The sequence below is a fragment of the Mus caroli genome, unplaced genomic scaffold (assembly GCF_978045245.1).
Source record: "Mus caroli unplaced genomic scaffold, Mus_caroli_1 scaffold_19, whole genome shotgun sequence".
NCBI classification, from domain to species: domain Eukaryota; kingdom Metazoa; phylum Chordata; class Mammalia; order Rodentia; family Muridae; genus Mus; species Mus caroli.
The window spans coordinates 72,439,472-72,460,528 of NW_028227274.1; the positions used below are offsets into that span (position 1 = coordinate 72,439,472).

A 21,057-nucleotide genomic window follows, 5' to 3' on the forward strand; every position below is an offset into this window, starting at 1 on the left:
CAAAGTTATTCATGGTCCACATAGTGAGAGGGAGTAGGCTCTTCCTTCTCTTCCTGTAGTGTTGGCAATGGAATGCAAGCCCTCGTATACAGAAGGCAAGCACTCTATCACTGAGGTAGACGCTATCCTGAGGTGCTTGTTTGTTTTTTTGGTTTTTTTTTCTTTCTCCCTTGTGTGTGTATGTGGTATGCATGCATGTGTGCATGAATGTTTGAATGTCTGTGCATGCATATGTGGAGCAAGGTGTCAGGGGATGTGACATCAAGTTTACCCTTCAATTCATTAATTTTTGTTAAGTTTTCATACAATATATTTTGATCATAATCTTTCTCCTTCCCAAGCCCTCCAAGATCCTCCTGTACATTCCCAACTTCATGCTCAAAACCAAAAAGACCAAAGCATGAAATCATAATAAAAGACAGCACACACAAAAACCAGGGAGTCTGTTTTGTATTGTTCAACTACCCCTGAGCACAGGGCTTGCCCTGGAGTTTGGTCGATATACCTAGTATCATTCCATTGGGTGCTTAGCTTTCTTCTTGCAGTTATCAATTGCAAATAGCTCCTTGGTTAGGAGCACACCCAAGCACACAAACTCAACAGGATTCTTCCTTGTTCTTTCTTTTGGTGAACTCACTCCAGGGTCCCCACAAGTTATGGTTGAGGCATGAGCTGATTCTCCTTGTCATTTAGCCATGTTCCAAACTAGTCCCTGGGCAGTCTCAAGAAGACAACTCAGGAGAGACTTGTATACACACACACACACACACACACACACAAATCAAAATAGCACTCACTTTCATTTACTTTTTATATAAATCATATTTTTTTTTACTGTTAAGCAATGATTAGCTATTAAAATTAAAAGCAAAACTTTACAGGTTAAGACTTGACAAAACTAGGAAGGGGAAATGAACTCGGTGGCAGGGATTTGGTGACCAGAAGTCTGAATAGTAAACATGGGCGGGACATGGACTTGGAGAAGCGAAGCAGGAGGTGTGCTTAAGAGGTGAGGGGACTGGATCGGGAAGCTTTTGACCACAGGCAAGCGCCTAGGTGAAAAAATAATGAGCTATTACTGCTAAGCCCCAGGACACTTCTGGAACACCCTCTCCTTGCTCAGTCTTCCTTCCCCCACCATGCTGGATCAGTTCCTGCTAATAGTCACCACCATCATCCGGTAGATCCCCTTTCCTCTTCAGAAGAGTCACCTAGGGCCTGGGATTGGCTTCTGAGCAGAGCAGTCTCCTCTCCCTTCAGGTTGCTGCCGCTCTGCTTCTCCCGAGACCCACCGTTCTTTGGCTGGTTGCTATCTTCAGCCTGCTGTGTCTTTTGGCTGTTTTCTGGGATCTCCTGGAGAGACTCTATCTGCTATCAGTCCTTAGCTTGAAGATCATTGCCTCTGAACTTGACTTAGCTCTATTCCTCTCATGATTTTCAAGGCCCCTGACTAGGATATAAAAGGACAAACCTGGAAGGAGATATATACAGCAAAGGACACACAAGACAGAACTCATTTTTATTCTGAAACACTGTTGAAATATGGTGTAGACTGAGAAAGAAACTTCATTTTGGAGAAAGCTGAATCTACTGGCATTTGTGTAGTCCAGGAACACTGTAGTCTGTGTGCTAGCTGAGCAGCTAGGGGTGATTTTAGTTGTGGTTTCAATTAGGTGAGTGATATGTGGGTTTCGGGGTGCTCTAACTCTAAGATATTTAATATTTAATGCCATAAATTCGCTGGCATGCTAAACCTAGGCTAGTGCTTCTTAAACTTTAATGAGCACACATGTAGAGAGTCATGTGAAAACTCTTACACGGTAAGATCTGGGGTGAAAGAGGATGAGTTACTAACAAACACCTAGGTGATGCCAACATTCCTGGTTATCACGAACATTAAGCCCAAAGCTATAAGAAGGGGTCTGAGGCTGGTGGAGTGGGGGTGGGGATACTTTTACCATGAACCTTCCTCTTAGCTGTTGCCCATGCGCACCCAAAGAATCGTAAAGGCACAAGAATTTGCGCTGGTAAAGTATTGTGTTCTTCTCCCAGCAGTAGTGATAATGATAATGATAACGATAAGGTCCATTCTCTGCTGGCTGAGGGCACTAGTGAGAGACCCTCTAATGGAGATGAGGTCCCCAGTGTCCATGACAACGCTGGGATTCCAGCTCTGATAAAGCCTACATTGGGCATTTCAATCCCCAGTGTCCATGACAATGTTGGGATTCCAGCTCTGATAAAGCCTACATTGGGCATTTCAATCCCCGAGGCAAGGTAGGCTGGCTGCCGAGTAAAACATGAAGCCACGGTAGCAGAATGGTTGCCCGGCAAGAAACTTGGCCTTAATCCTTGATCTTGAGCTCCTTCGGATTGTAGCTGACAGTCTACTTCCCTTCTTGACCAACATAACAAATAGTGTCTTAAGGACAAGGTCTCTCCCTGGGGTTGCCACATGCTCAGTCAGTGCCCAGCGTCCACCGTCTCTTCCCATCTTGCTGTGCCTCTTCCTTATAGATCCCCGCACCCTATTGTCTCAGACCCTTTCTGCACATTGCCCTCTTTCCTTCTCTGTTAAACTTACAGGGCAACTCCTTGGCTAACACGAACTCCCTTGTATCAGCCGCACTTCTTTCTGCCTTTGCACATATCTGCTCTTCCATCTTCCCAGGGAATAAAGACTCCCTTCTTGCTTCACTGACTTCTTCCCCATCCAACCTTAGGACCTCACTTCTTTCTGAGAAATGCCTCTCCCAGTGGGGCTATTTACTTCTCTGACCCTCTTCCTGTACCTGTGTGCCAATTTGGTTGGTCCCCTCCAGTATCTGAGGAATGAAGTCTGAACCTCTGGCAGAGAGAAGCAGACCCCAGACGTTTCTCCCACTCCTTCAGCGTCTCTTCTCTCCTTCCCTGGACTTCCCTTGCTTTTCAGCTAGGCAGGGGAGGGATATTTTAAAGAATCCCAGAACACAGTTGACAGCACAAAATGAAGCCACTAAATCGTGAACAAATTTAGTCCCTTTGAATCTTTTGGAACCGAAACGAAATTACTAAGCTGGAAAAGACCATTCAATTTTGTTCTACCTGAGGACAGAATCCAATTCTCTCGACGTTCCAGCCCCACAAGAGCTATTACTGATCCGGATGCCGCCCTATAAATCACATGCATGCCTGTGGGGCTCTTGAGCTATTAAAGCGCCATTCGGTTCCTAGCTTCACTTGTGTAGCGTGGGCTTGTGTGCAACTCTTTCCTGCCCCCCCCCCCCACACACACACCCCTCACTGATAAATTTGTTCAGTTTCACTCGTTGTTCTTGCTCAAAGTACCAATTAGGAGTTGCTTGAGGATGGTTGACGTAAGGATATTCGACTGGATAAATACATTGGGGGGGGGGGTGAGGATTTACAAGCAAGGGTGATCCACGCGAGACACGTAGGCTCACAGGGCGTGAACTTGGATGCTGGCGCAGCCCCTTCGCCCACGCACGCTCTCCCCACAGATGTTGCCATGGCATTGCTCCAGCAGCCGGAAGACACCCGCCTGAAAGCTATTGTTCCCCAGAATGCCGCACCTGCACTGTTTCAGCCCCAAGGCTTTGCTTTGCTGCTCACTTTGGCCCCTCTGAACGCAAAGCTGTAAAGAGGGTGTGTTCGTCAAAGATAGCAGGGGGGCAACTTCCTCTTCGAGGGGTGTTAATGGCTGGTGTCTATCCATTCGCTTGATCTTTTGTCATTTCAACAAATAAAAGCTTTAAAAAAATGTTTTAATTTAAATCTGCTCGAGGCTGCTTTCCATTTTGAAGGCTAAGAGGCAAAAAGTCTAAGTTACCTTCACAAGAAGGCAGACCAGGCCAAATGGTACTTTATGTAACTCATCTTAATTAGATTGCAAAAAATGTTCAGCCCAGAATCCCCCAGAATCCAGCTGGCTCGCTGTGGTGAGCGGCTGCAGACAGGGCCTTCTCTCCCTCACCCACGGAATCAGAGCAGTCGCCCATTTTTCTGTCACAAAACCCAGACGTGTAACATTCTGTAAATTATTCTTCCCGATGGTGTAGGAGGAGGGTTTAACAAAAGGAAGTCATTTCTGCAGTAAAGACAGTTCAAACAGCACTGAGATAAGGCGGTCCTAGGCCATGCCCGGTTCTCTATCTGGAACCATCAAGAACTCCTGTCCTGGAGCAGTTAACAGAGCAGCTAATGTCTGCACACTGCTGGAGTCGGTCCTGGTATCATCTGCTGTGTTGGTTTATATGGAGAACCAGGCCTTTACTGAATTGGGACGAGAAGCCAGTTGTTTAAATCGGTCAGGTTCACTGGAGTACTGGCCCTTTTCTCTCTTTGGAGAGGAGTGGGGAATTCGTCTTCGAATAGAAGGGTACACTGACTTCACTAGCAAACGGGAGTCTACTTCTATTGGGCAAAACCCAGACTCTTGGAGAAAATGTGTACTAGTCAGAAGCATGCCTGGGGTAGGGAGTGGGAATAAAAACTGAAAACTCAACCTTCTAGAGCCGTGGTTCCCAATCTTCCTGATGCTGCAGCCCTTTGGTACACACAGTTCCTTATGTGGTGACCCCAAGCGAAAATTATATTTTGCTACTGTTATTAATCATAATATAAATATCTGATATTCGATCCACTCTACCCCCCAAGGGATTGAGAACCACAAGTTGAGAACTACTGCTCAAGAATCTGAGGCAGGAGGATTATGAGCTTCAAGTCAGCTTGAGATCTATCTATACAGATATGCTGTCACAAACAAATAATAGCAACACTCAAGTTTCCTCTGCCAGTGGGCAGGCCAGGGCATACTTGGCGATGGGTGGCTTGATGTCAGAGACATTCTGTTTCTTAGGATGAGTGTCTTCTTATGGCTCTACTCTGTGGCTATGATCAGCGATATCCATGGTTTTTTGAGTGGTAACCTATTAACTTTAGATATAGTGGAATCTAGGTGCTTTAACTTGACGTGATGGTAGCATGATCTAGCTTGATGGAAAACAGCAAAAGTGTGCGTGTGTGCATATGTGTGTGTGTGTGAACAAGATGGTAAATTCTAATATATTAGAGCAGTGGTTCTCAACCTGTGGGTCGAGACCTCTGGAGGGGTTGCATACCCGATGTCCTGTTTATCCGATATTTACTTGACAATTCATAACAGTAGCAAAATTACAGTTATGAAGTAGCTACAAAATAATTTTATGGTTGGGGGGGTCACCACAGCATGAGAAACTGTATTAAAGGGTCGCAGGATCGGGAAGGTTGAGATCCACTGTATTAGAGTATAAGGCCAAGGACAAAGGATTTGGGTGACGAATTAGAATTTCCCTGGCATGGGACATAGGTTATTGGATTTACCTCACCCGAATGACTCAGTAGGCATTAGGTGGATGACAGAGAAATCACTCCATAGGGGTGAATAGGAGCTTTCAAATCAGCGGCCTTAAATGTAAACATGGATGTGTTCAGGATCGCCAAAGCTACTGCCCGGTGCATCACTAAGACTCACACTGCAATGAAGCTGTTGGATGCAGTGTTAGACGCAGACTGATACCAGCAGTGGAATGAACGCACAAGGCAGAGTCCAACCAAGACCAGACACAAGATGGGTTATAGGGAAGGAGGGTGCTTAGTCCCTGTGTGACAAACTCATCCAGGCAAAGGCCCCAAGCCTTCATGCCCAAGATGCATGTGGCATTCGAATACAGAGCCACGGGCTGGCACCTTCTGAGGCCCTCAGGCTCCAGGTCCTTCTACAAGTCATGTTATTATCAAGGCCCCCAAAGCTCCTATATAAGTCACAGTCACATAACCATGTGACATGGCCCAGGACCCAAGGCATAAAACCATCACTGCCAGAGGCTATCCCAACACCTCTCTGGTTACCTAGGAGATGAGCCAGGGCTGAGCATTCCTCTGCAGTGTGCAGACTTTGAAGCACCTGTCTGCTGAGGAGGTCGGGGAGGGGACATCAGAGGGGCTTCTGGGTGGGCTTGTCTGGATTGTGAGGCTAGTTCACAGATATTGTTCCCTTCTGAGATGTGAGCTTTTTTTCATTACGTAATACCAAAATAAAGTTTTTAATAGTAGCTTTGTCATTTAAAGCAGCCTTTCTCAGCCTTAGCTATTGGGTTAGATCACACTTCCCTGGGGATTATCCTGTGTACAACATAGGATGTTTAATGACATCTCTGGTCTGCACCTTCTGATGCCATTAACAACTTCCCCCTCATGCTTCTAATAACTAAAAATGTCTCCAGACATTGCCATATACTTCCCAGGAACGATATGGCCACAGTTCAGAACCATGATGTCAGAGGAAAATTTATAGTTAATCTAAGTTAATCTAAGACGTCAGGTATTTGCTTTAAAATAGTCCTGACTTGAGTCTACTTCTATTGGGCTAAACCTAGACTCTTGGAGAAAATGGATACTAGTCAGAAGTATGCCTGGGGTAGGGAGTGGTACAGCAATGGTTCCCAACAGAGGAAAATTTATAGTTGAACTAAGATGTCAGATATTTGCTTTAAAATAGTCCTGATTGGAGGAGGGTTTGAGGTAACAGTGAAAAACAAGGTGAGTGGCTTGTCATTACTTGTTGGAACTTGGTAGCATGCATGTGGAAACCCATTACGCAACTCTATACTTTTTATGTTAGAAGTTTTCTATAATGAAATGTACATTAGCATCACACACTCGGCAAAAAATGTACACATGTGCAGTAACACCACACACAAGGCACACATATACACATGTGCAGCAGCATCACACACCAGGCACACATGTACACATATGCTGTAACATTACACACCAGACAGTGTCATCACACACAGGGCACATATGTACACGTGCTGCAGCATCACATACCAGCTACACATGTACACATGTGCAGCAGCATCACACACAAGGCACATCTGTACACATGTAACATGGCATCAAACAACAGGCAAACATGTACACATGTGCAGTAACATCACACACCAGGCATACATGTGCACATGTGCAACAGCATCACACACAAGACACACATGAACACATGTAAAGTAGCATCACACTCCAGGCACACATGTACAGTGGCAACACACACACGGCACACATGCAGGCATGTGCAGCAGCATCACAAAACAGGCAAACATGCACACATGTTCAGCATCATCACACACCAGACAGTGTCATCACACACACGGCATACATGTACACATGCGAAGCAGCATCACAAACCAGGCACACATGTACACGTGATATGTGCACACACATGACGTTCACTCCACATGTGTGTCCTAGGGATCAAACTGACGTGGTCAGGTTTGAGGCAATCATCTGAAGATGATCTGCTGGGCCATCTTCCAACATCAGAGAAAATGTTCATGGCACAATGTTATTAGAAAAGAAAAGTCAATAGACCAATACTTATTATGTGCAGATAGGAAACAGTTCAGAACCTAGTAGGATGACACATGTTCACTGCTCCGAGACAGTACTAAGATAGAATTATGGGTAATTTGTTTTCTATTTCCACATATTGTTGTACGAGGCAATATTTTTACAACTGGAAAGATGAGCAAGGCATACAACTTTAACACAAGACTTACTATACAGAAGTTAAGAGCAAAGAATTTTCTAGCTCTGACCCAGAAATTTTCAGAAAACCCTCCAATTGCCCCTTGACGTCTGGGCAAAACACAGGGTGAAGAAGCAGTTTTTCAGTGTACAGATGAGGGATGACTGGGCAGTGTCAGGTCAGGGAGCCACAGAGCACAGGCAAGAAAACAGGTCTTTTGGCAGACAGCATTGATGGTTAACACAGCTGAAAGGGGCCACACATGGGAACACAGACATCATGAGAGTGATTCGAAAGGTCAGGCTGGAGTAGAAGTCTGATGTGAAAAGATACTTTATTCTTGGTTCTTCTTACTGTACTAGTGCCTCTGAAGCCCTTACAAGGTTTTCCATTCCATCACACTTGGACTCACAGTCATCCCCCTGCCGAGGCCTTCAGGAACCAGTCCTCTCCAGCCCCGACTCACTCTCACCTAAGTGTCCATTCTTGGAAGACCTGCGCAGCTCCTCTTCCCTGTGACCTCCATGCAACCCCACACTGCCTCAGAGACTCTGTGGCTTTTCTCTTCATTTGCTCTGGTCAAACGGCACCTCTCTCACTAGCAGGGTCTTCGCTGGCCACACCCCCAACCCCATTCTGTGTCTTGTTAGGTCACTGTAAGTTTTCCAGAGCAGTTACTGCTAGCTGACATTGGCACAGTTTATTATGTCCACCTCCCACCTGGTCAACATCTCCACCCCCAAAACACACTGGGATGAAAGTGGGGTTGACCTTATCCATGGCTCTACTGTTACCTGGAATAAATTTTAATATATATATATATTAAATATATTTAATATATATATATATATATTTTTTTTTAAGATCCAATATATGTTTCCTAGTGGGATTAATCTCATACCGTATTTGGTGCGCAGTAAGTTAACTAGGTAAAGACATGGTTCTGGAGTAACTGGTGGCTGGATTACAGTCCCAGTTCTAGGCTTTACAAGCCAGAAGACCACAGGAAATTTATGCCCTTCGACTTTCTTATGTATCTGTAATGGAAGGTTTACCTCTCATAGGGTTATTTTGGCTGTTAAAGTAGACAATAGGTGAAGACTTTAGCATGATGCCTATTCGATAGTAAGTAGCAACAAATAAATAAATCACAGTGAGCAGGTAGCTTGTTTGCAGCCCACAGAAATGTGAATGAACCACGTGAAGACTGGAGGTCACTGATTGCATTTGAATATTGGGCGCTTTGACAATAAACATCTAGGTTGGGGGTTTCTCCGTCCCTGGCCTGCCTTCTCCAAGGGTAGATGTAAGCTGGAACTTAGAAATGTCCCACCCCATTTAGATGAGACAAATGTTGGACAAGTCCCAAGCTGTTCCATCCCACTTCCCCATAACATCACTACCCAGGGCTCTTGAGCATGTGTTTGTACACCAGCATCGAGTGACCGCTGTGTGACTGACGTTTTCATGGCTGGCAATGCTGCTAACAGTTGCTCCTTTCAGATTTCCATGGCTACTAGAGGGTAACACACACATCATTCCTTAAGATCGACATGGTTAACATTAAAAAACACATCTTACGAATGTCCTTCAATATATGGATAATTGTGTAAATATGTTACATGTTTACGTGCACACATACACGGAGACAACCATCTTTATATGATGACCACCATGCTGTGTGGCGGGCCATCTTTATTAACACCATCACATGTAAAGACTAGTTCTCAGCAGGAAGACTTGAGATCTGAGTAGCCTAGACTGGACAGGGTACAGAGAAATGGCTCCTTTACCCGTGATTCCAACCTTCCGTAGCAAAGAGCTCCTGCATTCCTGTACAGGGACAGGCAGAGATGGGTTGGCAGGAAAGACAAAGCGGGAATCATTGTGGGGTCCCACTGGAGTTTCAATCCTAACTGTGCTGTTTACAGCCATGAAGTACACAGCTACTTATTTTCGGTGCTATGCTTTCCACACCTGAACAAGGGGGTCCTTGGAAGGTTTCAATGAATTAAATATATGGGGCCAGGTTCAAGTGTATGTGACCATATATGACCCTTTTCTGCTCACCACAGGGTGAGTTTAAGGCTCTCTGGTCACCATCTTCTAATTATATATTTGAATCTGGGGTTTTTTGTTTGTTCATTTGGTTGGTTGGTTGGTTTCTATTTGATTTTGAGTTGCTTTTGCTGAGGAGAGTGGGCCGTGAACCTTGCCTGGCCAGCACAGTAGAGCTGGCCCTGGGAGTGTGAACAAGGGTGAACCAATCCCAAGGGCGTGAGCACAGGCGAACTTCTCCCCCAACCCCTGACATCAGGAGAGAGCTGGCCCTGCCTCTAGACATGGCAGTGCTGGAGACCTGGCCCTGACAGTGTGGATATGGGAGAGCTGGTCCCAATGGCTTGAATATAGGAGAGCCAGTCTTGTTCTCTGCAAGCAGCGGCAGGCAGAAGACCTGGCCCTCCACTTTGACTGGGCAAAGCAGGAGAGCTGGCAGGCTGACCAGCTCAGCTACCACCCAGGCCCAGGTCCAAGGCTTTAAATTGGACCATCCCAACATCTACCCCATCTATGAACTGCTCAATCATGTAAAGGGGGGTGGGGAAGACAGTCCTACAGAACCAAAGCTGCAGGCTCTCCATGACACAGAGCAACAACAGATGACCAAGAGGAGTCGCAGTGAGAATGCAGTAGATGTTCTGGCAGGAGCCAGAGGCCTCGAACCAGACCAATGACTGCAATGCATATTTGCATGTAAAGCTATTTGGATAAAAAGGGTGCACTGACCAGGCAGTGGTGGCGCACACCTTTAATCCCAGCACTTGGGAGGCAGAGGCAGGCGGATTTCTGAGTTCGAGGCCAGCCTGGTCTACAGAGTGAGTTCCAGGATAGCCAGGGCTACACAGAGAAACCCTGTCTCAAAAAAAAAGAAAAGAAAAAGAAAGAAAGAAAAGGAAAGGAAAAGAAAGAAAGAAAAAGAAAGAAAGAAAGAAAGAAGTTCCATATTAGATGGATAGCAACAAGATGATATTGGGGGGACAGTTATTAAAATTTCAAGGGATCCACAAACTTATATTAACCACCTGAGAGTTCTCCAAGGCTCATACACTCACGTCTTTAATAGCACTGTAAATAGCAAAGTAAGGTAAAAGACAACACACAAAGTTGAGCAGAAAAACTAAATGACGGCTAATTTGAACTTGGGAGTACATTTCGTGTTGCTATAACAGACCACGTGAAGCTGATTTTAAAGGAAGTATAGTTCACTTGGAACCCTGTATTCTAGAGAAAGCCCCCTGCTCACACCTCTTTGTGGCAGAGAAGCAGAAAGGGAGGCAGACACGTGCATGAGGCAAACACTTTATAACTTGTCCTCTGGTCAATCAGCCTGGGCCTTCAAGAACTCCATGACTTTGTTCAGAGAACAGAGCCCTCTGACCTAATCTTCCTGCACTAGACTCCATCTTTCAAAGATAGACCACCTCTGAGTATTCTTTATTACACTGGGTCTAAGCACCCAAAACATAAAACTCTCAAACCATAGTAGAAGGTCATTTTAAATACTCTTAACACTAAATGGGCTTTAAATAAAAAATAAATTGGAAAAAAATTAATGTAAAAAATACAATGACTGGGGAGATGGCTCCATCCATAAAGTTCTTCCCATCTATGACGTAGGACCCAAGTTTAAGCCCCAGGACATCCATAAAAGCATTGAGAGTGATGATACACACTTGTGTCCTAGTGCTGGGCAGACAGAGACTGGCGGGTCTCGGGTACTCACTCACTGGCCAGCCAGCTTAGCTCAGGTCAATCAATGAGATATCCTGTCTCAAAAAAACAAGACAGATGGCTTCTGAGGGCAACACTCTAGGCTGACTTCTGGCCTCCACACGTATGGACATACGTGTGCAAACATACATGTTGCACCTGCAGATAAGATACGTGTGTACCTATATACACATACACACAGATACATATCAAAATTTTAGGGGTAGCATGATTTTAAATAGCCTCAACCTTCTGAGCCAGGGAGTGCATTCAATCCCGGTGAATTTGGACAGATTCTTGTAATCCCCTAAACGAGATTAGGGATCGTGAGGCTACAAATAATCCCTTTCATGTTCATCCTAACGATTACCAGCAATTTGACAAGAATGTAGTTTAAAATGCCTTGAATAACCTACCGCGAAAGGAAACTAGTTTCCCCTCTGTTTTTTTTTTTTTTTTTTTTTTACAGAAGTATGATTACTAGCTGTCAAGCAGGACAACGACAATCTAGGAGGGAAAGCCGTCCCATTAAAAATAAAAGTCTGGAAAGAAACGGGGTTTCCCATCCCAAGGGCTCTAGGAGTTGCCTACGAGAACCGGCAGCCTTCAGGCCAAGAACTGTTGATTGTGCCCAAGTCTCGGTGAATCCTTGAAGGGTCCTCCTATACAGAGAAAGGTCTAGAAGGAACTCCAGTGGCTCACCCCAAGGGAGTGGTGAGTGTAACCTGGAGCATGGAGATCTCCAGATACCGCCAACAAGAGACCCTTTGCAGACGCCATCATTCCGGAACTCCGGAGAGTTGACAGAGGGTTCCAAGTCAAGTGAAATGGCAGAGGTGACGTTTCCATTCAGGCCACCAGCATGTTTGTACTGGACGGTGGTGATCTGGGCAGGAAAGAAGGCTGCAAGTAGGGAAGAGGCAGAAGCCGGAGCTTCAGCAGTTAAGTACGATACAGCCCGAGGGCAGGGCAGTAAACAGAGTCGGTACACACACACACACACACACACACACACACACACACACACACACACACAGAGGCATTCCGCCAGATGCTTCAGACATCTGCACAGGCAGTCAGGGAGTGCTACTGTGTCTCTGTACTAAAGAACAATGCCCTTGGGCTGTACTGTAATCAGCAACATCCTGGCTGTGAGGGAATAGCCATCTTGCTGTGAGGCAGAGAGAGCTCAACAAAGCTTCCTGTCCTAAACTAGCATCGATATAAATCGTAAAAGCCATTCCCATTTCATTAAACTATTATGCTTTTAAAGGTTAAAAAAAAATTAAGAAAACATTTTAAAATTAAACATTTAATTAATATGTTAATATTAACATGTTTTTTATTCATCCTAAAACCCATAGCTCCTTATATTACTTCCCAAAGTTTGAAAAAAAGAATGCCACCAAATGATAATATGATAGGAGTGTACACTGAAAATGTTAAATTCCGTTATAAAAATTCATAACGCCTTTCCCTGCTTTCGAAATTGAATTTCTTTCATACTTATAAGAAAGCCTTCTCTTTTATTGCATCATCTAAAAAGAAGTATGCCCTTGGATCCCCTTCCTCTAACTGCTTGGGCCTCAGTGGGAGAGGATGCGCTTAGTCCTTCCTGCTGGGACTGGATGTCCTAGAGCAGTGTGGTATGAAAAAGGGCCCTCAGAGAAGGGAGGGGATAGATAATGTGGGAGGGGTTTGTGAGGGCGGGACTGGGAGGAGAGGAGGGACAAGAGAGTGTGGGAGGGATCGGGATGTAAAGTGAATAAACAAATAACCTACTGGAAGAAAAAGAAAAAAAAGATAAGGCGAGACCTGAGCTTGGCAAGAATCCCATAGCCCCAGCACACAGAAGACTGAGGCATGAGGATTTGAGTTCAAGGCCAGCAACCTTACATGCTGAGACTCCTATCGATAAAACAAGAGAAAATACACGGTGGGGCTGGTGAGCTGGCTCAGTGGTTAAGAGCACCGACTGCTCTTCCAAAGGTCCTGAGTTCAAATCCCAGCAACCACATGGTGGCTCACAACCATCTGTAACAAAATCTGATGCTCTCTTCTGGAGTGTCTGAAGACAGCTACAGTGTACTTACATATAATAAATAAATATTAATTAAAAAAAAGAAAATACACGGCACAAAAATTCCAAAGCCAGAAAGGTTTGGCTGCACAGCTTCCAGGCCCTGACACTGCAGTTCACAGATATTTGTAAGCACCCAGTACCTTACAAAATGGAACTCATTCAATAAACATGTCATGTGACCGGCGTGGGACGATGCTTATAGTCTATTAAATTCTAAGAGCCAGGGGTATTACAGAAGGTTCCTTTATATATGTATATATATACACACATATGTGTGTGTGATATATATAACATATATATTATACACACATATATATCATATAAATATATATGAGATATATTTATATCATATATGTGTCCTTGTTTTCTGGGTGATTTTATTTAATTTATTTTTAAAGTTAGCCTACAAAGTAATGGATTTCATTGTGGTGTTTTTAGACACACACACCCATGCACACACACAATTATACTTTGGTTTTATCCCTCGCCTTCTCCCCCTGCTTTCCTGATTCATCCCGCCCCTCTTGCTAGCTCCCTTCCTCTCTTCAAATAGTCTTCCTCTTGCTTCTGTGCCGTTTCCCTCCTCCCTTTTTGTGATTCCCTTCTAGTTTTATGACCTACTTATCTCTCTGTCTCTCTGTCTCTGTCTGTCTGTCTGTCTGTCTGTCTGTCTGTCTGTCTGTCTGTCTCTCTCTCTCTCTCTCTCTCACACACACACACACACACACACACACACACACGGGGCAGGGGGAGGGAGAGGGAGAAGGAGAAGGGAAGAAAGAGAATAAAAGCAGTATACCCCTCTGTTAGCAGTGATTGGCTTTGGAGTTGTACACATGTAAACTGGCTGTTCCTGTATTATAGATTGCTGTGTAGGAGGCATTATAATTGGTAATATAAAATTTTGGGGGTGTGGGAGTGCATTTCTATGGGTAAAACAGATTTTTCATTAAGAGAACATATGCATATAATTTATTACTTTTTACATTAGGGAAGATTCACATTGATCTCTTCAATTAGTTTATTGCTCACTTTGGGCAGAAAGGGGAGTCCCCTCTGGACAGGTGTCAGTCATAGGAATAGTGGAGACGGCTTCTCCCACTTGATCCCTCTCTTCTCCAGCACCCTCAGGCCTGTGATTTCCCCTGGAAGCCTTATTTGGTCCTCACATGTTTATGTTCGGTGTTTCAACATGTTCTTACAGTATCCACTAGGCCCAGGGGAAATCATTTACTCCATCGCTATTTGATACTGGGTTAGCTATGACGCTTCCCAGAACGTCTGTTTCTGGATACCAGTGATCCCCAGTCGTACTTAGCGGCTCAGCAAACAACTGTCAAATGGATGAATAGAGTTATCTCCCTCATCAGAGCAGGAAAACTTTTTTTTTAAAAAAGGAACCCAGCCGGGCGTGGTGGTGCACGCCTTTAATCCCAGCACTCGGGAGGCAGAGGCAGGTGGATTTCTGAGTTCAAGGACAGCCTGGTCTACAGAGTGAGTTCCAGGACAGCCAGGGCTACAGAGAAACCCTGTCTCGAAAAACCAAAAAAAAAAAAAAAAGGAACGCCAGTGTATAAGAGTTTCTGTTGTGGTCTTCATCTCAGCACAGAGGGGGGAGGAGGCTAATGTGAGGAATGTGCTTAGTCATAGACACGGTGAGTCAAAGCATAGACAGAACAAGTCGTCCTGAAGCAGCCAAACTTGTGGTCATTCCCCTGCAGGCGTTACATCAGGCAGGGGGGGGAAATCAGTTCAGTCCAATTTTACTGCAACCAGGGCTGGACCACCTGAGTCTGGCCCAGATCATTATACTTTAGCCACACTTAAGCACAGCACAGTTTTTTTTTGGGGGGGGGGGGATAGTATTCAGATAACAATTAACTCAGTCCCAAGTGCACAACAACTTAAGACAAGTCTACATCGGGATTTACAGGCTTTCTTCCCCGCCCCCTGCACAAGAATGAGGACCGTTGACTCAGAGATGGCGTCTAAGATTTAGGATCTACAGAGTTCCCCTGAGGTAAACATAACATTAGCCTGTGTGTGTCGGGATTGGTCCTGGGGCTAAGATAACATAGAGGTCCCTTAAGCTGTTACATAAGTGAGACCACTCCTAAGGATGGGTTTTGTGGCTAGTAACTGCTCAAGGTTTAAGGGGAAAGGGTGTGAGGTAAAGTCTGTTCTGGAGATGGGAGCAAAGCCTGTCTGGTCAGACAGCAAAGATCACCAGGTCCTAAAACCTACAGTTTTATGACCTCCTTCCACTGGAGAGGCATGCCTCGTGTTTAGCTTTTCTGACTTCTCCAGTAATTACCTGTGTTCACAAGGCCTTTTCGTCTTCCACACCAACTAGGAAGTGCAATCAGTTGCACAATGAAAATAGGAGCTAGCAAAGTCTTGGAACCATCATTTTACCATCCCTACCATAAGCCACAGGCTTCTTTCCAGCAGGCCATGGACATTTTACCTGAGCGCATTGCCAGCCATCTAGAGGCCAATCAATACCACGTAAGATTTGCGCCTGGCAAAATTGAAACATCTCCACATTCTCAAGAGCCCTGTCTTTGCATTATGTAAACAAATATTTAAAAAACAAAACAAAACAAAACAAAACAAAACAAAACAAAACAAAACAAAACAAAACAAAACAAAACAGGACTGCTTTCACCATTACACTTCTTTCTCCGCAGAATAAGTCCCGCCTGATGCATGAATTCCAGCATCCAGGCTGAGAACACTGCTGCTTAGCAATCTGAAAAGAATAATGCAGACGGAGCGCTGTGTTTGCAATTAGGCTGTGTGCAAAGCTGGGCTAATGTCAGGAGTCTTTCTGACTCAGAGCAGATCAAGGGGGCAGAAAGAGCAAATCACCCCCACGCCCCACCCCGGTGCTGTAAATCCACTCACACTCAGAAATGGCACAGGTGTTATGACGATATAACTCTGAATCCAGCCCCACCTCCAAGAGGCCTCAGAATAGGAGAGAGCCACCCACTGCCATGTCCTGCCCACATGCAACAGCAGAGGCTTGGGCGTTCCAACTCAGGGCACATGATCGTTATGACTTATCATGGTGTTGCACAGGGGAATGAGTACCAGACATGAGTCACTTCTTTCTAGCTTACTAATGCCAGCACCTGCTATTGTTATCACAGAAGACCACGGAGGGAGGAGACAGTTATCACCTCTGGGGATAAAGGTAGAAATCAGAATCACATGTCTCTTAATAGTCTTCTAGCCTGGGGAAATGGGCCAAAATGAAGTATGGGCAAATTTCTGCTTTGTTTGTAGAAAATTCCTAAATCAAATACAAAGGTTTAAAATAGAAAATTATGGCTCACCTTCCTGTCTGCTCTCGGGAGGAAAATATTCATGGCTTCTTCAAAACAGACAGCAGGCTTGTGACACAGTGACTACTAGTGGCCAAGGGAGATACATGGCAATGTCTATACTGCTGGTAACATCAAAAAATGTCAAGAGGTGGCTTCCTAAATTCAGGTTCCAGAGTAGCCTAAAATGGATTATTTGAAGGCTCTGTAAAGTGATCATAGCAGAGAGAATGTGAAAGCCCCACGCCCCACAAACTAAGGGAGTTGTGGTAGTTAAGATTCATAGTTAGACAAGCTTTGCCTAAGGGCATTCTCTAATCTGTATGCCTGCCAACTAACATTCCAGCAGAAAAGCCAAGATTGCCAATCTGAGGTATCAGACTTTGAGAGGATGGTTATAATTTTGACTCGGCAGGGTAGGGCATCCTCTATCTTGTATTCCTCCATCTCGTATTCCTGCTGAGGCCAGTTTAGTTTTGACTAAAATTTGATCTCTTTAATGGAAAACCCTGTGGAAAAATGACTCTACTCTACTCTGGGAACCTGAGGGCAAGATGCTCCAGAGAACTCAAGATGAGTTCAGCTTGTTCTCAGGTAACTCATCTTAGCTTCTTGTTTAAAAGCCTGTTTGAACAAACCTCCCACACCAGCTAACTGCTTGTCTTAGCTTCTGTTAAACTGATTGCTGGTGTAAAAACCTTCCCCTGCAGCTGCCAAGTGAGATAACAGAATGTAGATTATGTCTTTAAAAGCTTCTAAATACTTGGTGCTACACATGGGTCTTGAATACCTAAGTGTAGTCACATCCAGCTGGAATAAAGACTTTCAGTTGGCTATAAATCATGTCTAAATGGTCTTCTCTAGTGGCCTTCCTGTAACAAGAATGGCTGGTCCTGACTCTAAAGGTCTGGTGTTCTAAAACAGGCCAAAACTGTTTGATGAGTCCCAGTGGCTGGAAACAGGCACAAAACCCAAAAGAAAAGGGAACTTCAAGGGGAAAAGACTCCAAACCTACTCAGACACTCCCTCAGATTCCTGCTGGTAACTGGGAAGGAGGTGTCTATACAGAGTATACAGTGAACCACAGCTGGGAGGATGGAAGGATGGGTGGACATAACACATGCTGCCACTAAGGCAGAGATAAAGTTTAGGTATCAAACTCTACTAAACTAGAGGGGCTCACCAAACACCTAGCTTTTTATTCGAACCAAAAAGGACTTAGGTATTAATAACTTATGCCCCAAGTCTAAGTGGACAGATGGAAACATGTAGTGAGACTATCAGCGAGAGAAAAGGATGGAACAGAAGAAATATTTGATAAAAAAAAAAACCTAAGGCAATGCATGAATATACCCCCCCCACACACACACACACAATGGTATACTCAAGTTGTGTGTATGTCTCTGGGTGTGTCTCTTTGTATGTGAGAGATAGAGACAGAGAGACACAGACACAGACAGATAGAAACATGGAAAGATTGAGATCACCTTGAAATATGTCAGCAGGGAGCATAATGGGTGGATGAACAGAAAATATTAGGATTTGAATCCGAACTGACCCTCACAGGTTCATATTTGAATTTTTGGCCTACAGCTGCTGGCATATTTTTGGGAAGCTATGAATCTGTTAGGAAGTAGGACCTCACTGAAAGAAGAAGGTTACTAAGGATAAAAGTTTGAAGGTTCTAGCCTGGGCTTTGTTTCTATCCTGGTTCTCTGCTTCCCAGTCTGGCTTGATGTGAGGCTTCCATTGTACACTTCCTGTGTCATGAGCAGGGCTTTTCACTCATGCCTTCCCTGCCAAGACAGCCCGAAACTGGGGGTCAAAATAAAGCCTTCCTTAGGCTGCTTCTGTCGGGCGTTTTGATCATACCAACTGTGGGGAGCGGGTGTGGCAGCAGTCCCAAGATGGCACCCGGGACTGCAGCCAAGTCTTATGACTTGCACCTGACTTCCTCATACACCCGAAAATAAGCCACGTCCATCATGAGAGCTGCACAGGCGCACCATGACGCAAGATCAGGCCATTTGATGAAGGCCAATGAACTGAGATTACTCAGACTGGGCTGATGGGGCATGGTTGAGGGGTTATATAAGGGATTGCGATTGGGGGCTAGAGAAGATTCCTGCTTGCATGTTGAAAGGTTCCTGAATAAACTGCTTTGAGAAGAACTCTGTGTCGTCGCTCTTTTCTGCTGGTCGGAGACAGAAGCGACAAGCAACACAAAAGAATCTAATACAGAGGGATGGAAATAATAATTTCATCAGACTCCCCACCAGAAGCCATGCAGAGAGTAAAGTAAAAGATGTAAGGTATTAAAATAATAATTTAAAAACCACCACAGTTAGTTGCCCATCAAGAATATGTAAGAGAGAGAGGAGGAGAGGCCCTAACAGATTGGTTGGCTCAGGAAAGCAGCTGACCTTTGTGGAATGAGTTTTATAAAGAGAAAGGGCCTGACACTACAATCACCATGATCAGGCCTTGAGATAGATAAACATTATTCACTATGTTCTATTGAAGTGAGCATGAAAGAGGGACTTAAAGGGAAAGAGTCTTCCCTTTAAAACCTAGAGTTGGGTTTCATTGAGAGAGATAGCTTAAGACTAAAGAGATGGCTCTGCAGTTAAGAGCATTGGCTGTTCTTCCAGAAGACCCCTGGGGTCTAGGGGATTCACCGCTGTCTGTAACTCCAGTTCCAGGGGAGCTTTTGACTTAATTTTGGAAGGTCACACTTGTGTCTAGAAATCTATCAGTTTCTTCCAGATTTTCTAGGTTTGGGGGACATACGTTTCCAAATCACCAGGCGGTGGTGGCTCATGACTTTAATCCCAGCACTTGGGAGGCAGAGGCAGGTGGATTTCTGAGTTCGAGGTCAGCCTGGTCTACAAAGTGAGTTCCAGGACAGTCAGGGCTACACAGAGAAACCCTGTCTCGAAAAAAAAAAAAAAGTTTCCAAATCAGCCTCTTCTACTTTATTGAAATTTGAAGTGACTTCCCCCTTCTCATCTCTAATTTTATTAATCTGGGTCTTCCTCCCTCCCTCCCTCCCTCCCTCCCTCCCTCCCTCCCTCCCTCCCTTCCCTTTGACTAAGGCTTTGTCAGCATTACATATTTTTAAAAACCACCTCTTTATTTTCCCATGAATTATTCTTTTAATTTCCATTTCACTCGTGTCTGCCCTGATTTCTATTGCTCCTTGTCGTCTAATGTCTTGAGGTTTGGCTTGGTTTTGTTTTCGTTGTTGTTTTTTGTTTGTTTGTCTGTTTTGTTTTTTCTTGGACCTTGAAGTCCATTGGCATGTTTGAAACCTTGCTAATTTAATAATGCATACACTCATAGTTCTCTTCTTAGAACTGCCTTAACTGTAGCCCAAAGGTTCTGCTTGGTGGTACTTTCATTTTCATTTAATCCTAAGAGTATTTTAATTCATCTTTGATTTCTTCAAAGACCCACTGGTCATTCGAAAGGGACTAGGGAGATAGCTCTGTCAGTAAAACCTTGCCTTGCAAGCATGAGAACCTGAGCTGGACCACCAGAATCCACACAACTCAAGAATATTTCTTTGGAGAATCACATGACCAGATAAGTAAAGGTTTATGTTCATACAAAACCTGGGCTTGAATGAAGCTTCATTCATAATAGATACAAACTTGAGACCAAGATTTATTTCAATAGAGGAATGACTAATGGCTTAAGACACATGAAGTAGCATGGAAGCCATTGATTAAAAGGAAAACCCTGTTGCTGTATATAGTGTTAGGAGTCTGAGGCCATCCAGAGATTCACCAGTCTGATCATGAATAAATTTTAAACAGAGAATAGACTTTATTCGGAGATTGGCCCCAGGTGTACAACTGAGATTTGGAATTCCCAGGGTATAGCATCAACTTATATTAATTAGTCAGGGGTCTACGTGCCTCCTGCCTTGGTGCGACTTGGGGTGAACAAGCTTGTTGACAGAAATGGGACAGGTGATTTGTTATCTTACATGACAAACCATTTCTTTAAAACTATGTAAGACCATCCAATTACAGGAACAGCCCTCACATGCCAGGAAATTGTATGTCCTTGGGCAAGAGGGGCTTATGGGTTAGAGGCGTTTTTGTTTTATAGATCGCTTAAGCACAGCAATTTAAACTTAAGACATAAATGTTGGCCATCATATTACCAACCAATGAATCTGTAGAGCTGTGGTGTGTGGGAAATGTTAATGTCGAAGGCTTCACTGCAGACAAGCATTGTAGCCACACCTTCAATTCAAGCACTTTCAAGAGTTAGGTCAGTCCTGTGTGTTCAAGGCCAGCCTT

At 44.5% G+C, this 21,057-nt stretch overlaps 1 long non-coding RNA gene across 2 annotated transcripts in view; it reads right to left on the bottom strand.

Annotated features, from left to right (window-relative positions):
- Positions 1-16,810, bottom strand: part of LOC147000327 (uncharacterized) — an 86,021-nt gene extending 69,211 nt beyond the window's left edge. The window contains exon 1 of one of the 2 annotated variants that reach the window (XR_015046019.1): positions 16,760-16,786. This is a non-coding gene — a long non-coding RNA (uncharacterized LOC147000327). Of the gene's footprint in view, positions 1-16,759 lie in introns of both variants that reach the window. The other variant, XR_015046018.1, reaches the window with a different exon arrangement.
- Between the last annotated feature and the right edge of the window lie 4,247 nt (positions 16,811-21,057).